The sequence below is a fragment of the Sinocyclocheilus grahami genome, unplaced genomic scaffold, assembly GCF_001515645.1.
Source record: "Sinocyclocheilus grahami isolate Dianchi unplaced genomic scaffold, SAMN03320097.WGS_v1.1 scaffold1871.1, whole genome shotgun sequence".
NCBI lineage: Eukaryota > Metazoa > Chordata > Actinopteri > Cypriniformes > Cyprinidae > Sinocyclocheilus > Sinocyclocheilus grahami.
The window spans coordinates 67,200-73,801 of NW_015507050.1; the positions used below are offsets into that span (position 1 = coordinate 67,200).

Consider the following 6,602-nt stretch of genomic DNA (forward strand, 5'->3'; position numbering starts at 1 on the left):
CATTCAAATGAACTGAAAAATATCACAGATCGCTTGACGGAGAGTGAAACTCTGAAGAGCTCAGTCAGAGTGTTCTGTGAGTGAAAATCTATATCTGCTAATCATACACTCAGCCTCCAACTCACACACTGGCAAGTAAAATCTGAGAACTGATTAGCCATTGGCTAATATTAGACATAATTTAGTCGCCCAGAGTGAAGATTTAGTTGCATATACGAGTGATTTAATCGCAATGTAGAGGGTTGACAGTCTATGAGCACGAAGCCGCTTCGTGTTAAAAAGTGCAAAGCACAAAGGGAAGAGAAATTGATGCGTAGTGTATTATATCTGTGCAACAGTTATGAGCCTTTCTTTTAACAGTTTTAAATTTCAGTTACTGTGCACGTTAAAAACAATTTTTCTACGCCCGTGTTCTGTTCTCCGATTGCACACATCCGGTAGCAAGTAACAAAACATTAAACTCCGGCAAGAAGATACACTATCGGAGCCGATACCCGATATGAATATCGGATCGGCGCATCCCTAGTCCAGTCTGTGCTGAAACACTACTGTCAATCAAACTATCGTGGGAGGGGCCTGTCTGTGTGACGTCACACAGACAGGCATCTGAGATTGGCTCGATTTGAGAAAGGGGGAATCATTTAACCAGATAAAAAAAAAAAAACACTGGGGGGATTTTTATCATTATAGGGGGGTTGTGTACACACACTGCCAACACACGTTTCAGTTCTAACAACTTGTAAAAGTGCATGTAGCATCCTATGACCCCTTTAAAACCTCCTTTTCCCCAGTTCAAACCATCAGGAAGGCTTGGTTTCTCTTTTGACCAATTTCCGATTAAAAGTGCTTCACTCTTGACTTGTTCCAATTAATTTTTGCTGATTATTAAACTTTAAAATCTTCTAAAACTTCCATTAAAACCTGCACATCATTTTGTCCATTAATTAAAACCACCACATCAACAGCATAGGCAGACAAAGTGATACTGTTTTTTTCCAAATAGGTAAGTTTAGACCACACATTTTTTCTCTTAGCTGTTGCAACAAATGTTCTATAGCAAATTGATCCTATTCCATCTCATCTCCTTCCAGCCATTTCTCCTGCAGTTGTACCTGCACTCACTCACATCATTAACATATCCCTTCACACTGGTGTTTTTCCCTCAACATTTAGACAGACTAGTATAACCCCACTACTGAAGAAACCCACCCTTAACCCATCTCTTTTAGAGAACTACAGACCGGTTTCCCTTCTTCCTTTCATTGCAAAAACACTTAACGAGCTGTGTTCAACCAAGTCTCTGCCTTTCTCACACAGAACAACCTCCTTGACAGCAACCAGTCTGGTTTCACAAGTGGACATTCAACCAAGACTGTCTTGCTCTCAGTTGTTGAAGCCTTAAGACTGGCAAGAGCGGATTCCAAATCTTCAATACTTATCTTGCTGGATCTGTCCGCTGCTTTTGACACGGTTTACCACCAGATCCTCCTGTCAACCCTATTGGCAAAGGGCATCTCAGGAACCGCACTCCAGTGGTTTGAGTCTTACCTCTCAGAAACTCTACCTCTCATTCCATCCTGATGATCCGACGATAGCTGCTCGCATCTCAGTTTATCTAACAGGCATTTCTTGCTGGATGAAGGACCTTCACCTGCCAAGTCAGAACTGCTTGTGGTTCCAGCAAACCCACCATTTCATCACAATTTCACCATCCAGTTAGGCACATCAACCATAACTCCTTCAAAAACAGTCAGAAACCTTGGAGTTATGATTGATGATCAGCTGACTTTCTCAGACCCCATTGCTAAAGCTGTCCGGTCCTGCAGATTTGCTTTATTCAACATCAAGAAGATCAGGCTCTTTCTTTTGGAACATGCTTCACAACTCCTTGTTCAAACTCTTGTTCTGTCCAAGCTGGACTAATGCAATGCTCTCTTGGCAGGTCTTCCAGCCAGTTCTATCAAACCTTTACAATTAATCCAGAATGCGGCAGCAAGATACATTTTTAATGAGCCAAAAAGAATGCACGTCACACCTCTGTTTATCAATTTGCACTGGCTACCAATAGCTGCTCGCATAAAATTCAAGGCATTGATGTTTACCTACAAAACCACCACTGGCTCTGCACCCCTTTACCTAAATTCATTACTTCAGAATGATGTGCCTCTAGAAGCTTGCGTTCTGCAAGTGAACGTTGCTTGATTGTGTCATCCCAAAGAAGCACAATATCACTTTTACAGACTTTTAAATTAAATGTTCCCTCCTGGTGGAATGACTTGCCCAACTCAATCCGAGTCCTTAGCCATCTTCAAGAATTGGCTAAAAACACATCTATTCCATCTTTATTTGACCCTCTAACTCTAGCACTCTCTATTCTAATTCTATTCTTAAAAAAAACACTTGTCCCTTTTAGACTTGCACTATTCATTTGCTGCTTGTTTTCTTAAAAAAAAAAAATTCTAATCTGTTTGTATTCTATCTGTTTTCTTTTCATTTATTATACAATTAACAAAAGCAAAAAATACCTCTAAGACTAGCTTGCTCTATTCTATTCTGTTTTCTTTTTTTATGTATTATATTATTTTAAAAAACCTTGCTACGTGTACTACTAAGCTAACTGAGACTTGTTATAGCACTTGTATATCATTGCAATGTATACTTGCATTGCTCTTTTGTTGATTTTGATTGCTTCCATTGTCCTCATTTGTAAGTCGCTTTGGATAAAAGCGTCTGCTAAATGACTAAATGTAAATGTAAATGTAAGTGAATATAACATTCCAGACAAAGAACAACCTTGTTTAATACCCCTACAGACCTTAAAAGGAGTGCTTAAGCCACTATTTATCTTCAGTACACTCTCAACATCACCATAAAGCACTTTCACGTCATCAATAAAATCCAGACAGAATCCAAAAGCTTCTAATGTTCTCCGCAAATAAGGGTGCTCAACCCTATCAAAAGCTTTTTCTTGATCTAGTGAAATAAGTCCAAGATTAATATTGAGCAATTTGGAGACATCAAAAATATCCCGCATTAGGGTAATATTGTCAAAAATTTACCTTCCCATCCCGGGACACAATAAGTCTGATCTGGATGCACCACCTAATCTATTACTTTTGATAACCTATTAGCTAAAACCTTAGAAAGCAATTTATAATCGGAGCAAAGGAGCGAGACAGGACACCAGTTCTTAATTTCTGAAGTATCCCCTTATTTGGAGGAGAGTAAAGACCACTCTACGGCTACTCACTGGCAACCTGCCTGAGGTCAAACTGTCATTAAGTACCTGCAAAAGATCCTCCCCTACCTCGGTCCAAAAACAATTTATTAAATTAAACCAGAAGACCATCAATTCCTGGCACTTTTCCAGAATCCATGCCTTGTAGGGCCTTATGCAACTCCCCTAGGCTTAACACTAGAACCGCCACGGGGTAAATTTTACCCATGGCTGTTTTAAAAATGTACATAACAGATTTAAAATAAAACATTCAAGTCTCCCAATCATTGACTTTTGCTAAAATTATGCAATTTACAATCCAAAGTTGTTAAAAATTATTTAGATAAAACCAGATCAAAAAACGGGGCATTTATACCTATAAGCGCAAGCGGGTCAAATTCACCCACCTAAATAATGCATGTATTTTCGCGCTGTCATTTTCTTGCCGCTTATGTTTTAACATTGTACATTTCTAGGCAACACCTTTCACTCACTGGTTTAGCGCTTATCAGTTTCATAAATAAAGTCAAAATGACTAAAAAGGCGTTTTATGGAAGGTAGGTATTAGAAACACTAAATGCCATGAGTGATGGAGAGTCTGATGGTAAGTTATGCGTCCTGGGTCGGCTCAGCATCTGACGGCTCATCTGACAGTGATCCATATCATATTTATTTCAATTTATGTTTTAGCCTAACGTTACTCTAATTGGTCAAATTTTGGTTTAATTATTTAATTTTTGTCTTGCCATATCGTTTATTGTTCGCTACTGTTCTCTATTCTAGTCTGGCCGTTTCCTGAAGAAGAAAAAAATCTGATCTATATGATGTAATGAATAAAATCATTTTTTGATTACCCAAAGTTTAATGGTGTTGTTCTCTTATTCAAATTATATATGATATAACTAAACAAATTAATAAATATTTAGGTGAAGCTGTGAGCTTGAATTTTTCATCGCATCATCCTATGCAGTGTGGTGAATTATTATTGCTAATTATTGTCTATTGGCTATTTTAGTCATTTAAATAGCATGGGTTATCTTAATATATTGATTAATGACATTGTATTATAATATTAAACCACCCAAATATTTTGGCTAAGTACCTTCTAATTTCCGTTGTCAGTGCAGACTTTTTTTTTTTTTTTAGCTTAGGCTACTGACCATTATGGATTTGAGTAGCCTGCATTAAAAATCTTGAACATTAAACAACAGGATAAAAATATAGTTGATGACTAGACATAATCATTTCATGACTCTAGACACTTCTTTGTGAAGACAGTGGCATAATACAGTGAAATACACAGTTGTCATGTGCGTGGGTAAAATGTACCAGCTGTCAACAGTACACTGGAGTGCCAGGCTCTCAGCAGTTAAGATGGCCGGCCGCTCAGAAGTCAAGTCCGCCGGACATTCAGGTGGCACTCGCTCCGGTGCCAACTCCTCAAAAGCGCTTTGCTGTGCCTGCTCCTCCAGAGCGCCCTCCAGTGCTAGCACCACGTAAGCGCTACCTTGATCCCCAATTCAGCCCAGGAAAGGCTCCTGTTTCCCCATTAAGCCCAGGGAGGGCTACTGATCCCGAAAGTAATTTCGCTTTCACAACGAATCACACAGTGCCTTCAAGACATGGCGGCGGCAACAACAATACTTCTGTCAGGACCACTATTGCCAAAGATGATTGACAATTACTATACAGTTTGGATTGGCGGTATGGTTCCATTCTGGGCAAGGACTCCCTGCGCATCCATGCAGCCTAGCATGGATGAGAGCAGGGAGAGCAGCGATAACTCCCCCAAAACAAAACCATATGCTCATATCCCCCAACACAATCTGATAGCAAATCTCAAGCCTTAAGCATGTTGCCCTTGACCAATGACCAATCGAATATGTTGCCAAAACCCGCATAACCTGTAGCAACAATTCTGTTGCCTTAACAGTTGACCAATGAATATGTTGCCAATACCTTAAAGCTTAAGCAGCATTCTCAATAACACCAGCTAGACTTAAGAAAAACATGTTCCAATTCAACTACAGCTTTCAGAACAAGCATGTTCCGAATAATGACCGGATTGCTCTGGAACAAGCATGTTCCCAACAATACAGCTATAACTTAAGAACAAGCATGTTCCCATTACGACCAGGTAGCTTAAGAACAAGCATGTTACCAATACAACTACAGCTTTTAGAACAACAACCACCAGGTAGCTCTGGGACAAGCATGATTACCATAAGGGAACACGATTCAATATGTTTATATTTCATTGTTTTGATAAATGATGAATTAAGTATTTTCTTGAACTTTTTTTATGTTAAGTTTATAAACATTTACAAATGATGTCTCAACTTTAGATTGGGTACTGCAAAAACATGAACAAATGATTAATAAATGATTTGTAAAGATGAAAATAGGGTAAATTCCGGTCATTTTGTACACTTTTTGCCATCAAAATGACTGCTCATGAAGGTACAAATGATTAGTATATGTTTATAAACATTTACAATTGATGAATAGTTTCCACTTTAGATTGGGTACTGCAAAAACAAATAATTAATAAATGTTTTAAGATGTGCAAATAATAGAAGTCTACACAACAGACAAAGACCAAATATATGACCTTTACAGACTGTGATTATGAGTTGATGAATATATTAACAGGAATAGTTTGTGAAGGGCTTAAAATTAATAACTAAGCTATATTTTCACAACATTTGTAAATGTAAAAAATAGCATTAGCTAATATGTTAACTGAAGTGTAATGACACTTGTAAGCATTCAACAGTACATTAACAAATACACTTGTAATCATTGTGTAATTTCATTTGTAGATTTTTTTAAATGCATTGAATGTTTAACGACATTTGTAAACATTAGCTAATGATCAGTTAAGCATTATATATTTGTTAATGATTTATTTAATGAAGCTTTTAATCATTGTAACCCATCTGTCAAAATAATTTGAAGATTTAAAAAAAAAATCATGTTCATATAAATTGAAAGTTTAATGACATTTGTAAGCATTAAGATTTACATTAATAATAATTTGGTAATGTTTATTAGTTAACAAGCACATTATCTCATATTTCTAGATATGTGAATATATATTAAGTAATGATTAGTTAAACATTTAATAATATGTTTTAATGATTTATAAATGAAAGTTATTATAAAGTGTTACCAATGTTTGTATGTATGTATTTTTTTTTTTAAATCATACCAACATTTCATCCCCACAAAGTTCAAACTTACGCCCTTACAATTCCCTGAATAAGTGTAAATTATAGATCATACGTACCATCAGCGATCATCAGTAATACTGAAATCAACGCAGATTTACAGAAATAATGCTGCATCTTCCAATAGCCTATGCGAAATTAAACAAAACGATCAT

At 37.0% G+C, this 6,602-nt stretch overlaps 1 pseudogene; it reads right to left on the minus strand.

Moving 5' to 3' along the window:
- Positions 1 to 6,602, minus strand: part of LOC107573121 (polymeric immunoglobulin receptor-like) — a 38,508-nt pseudogene extending 31,906 nt beyond the window's left edge.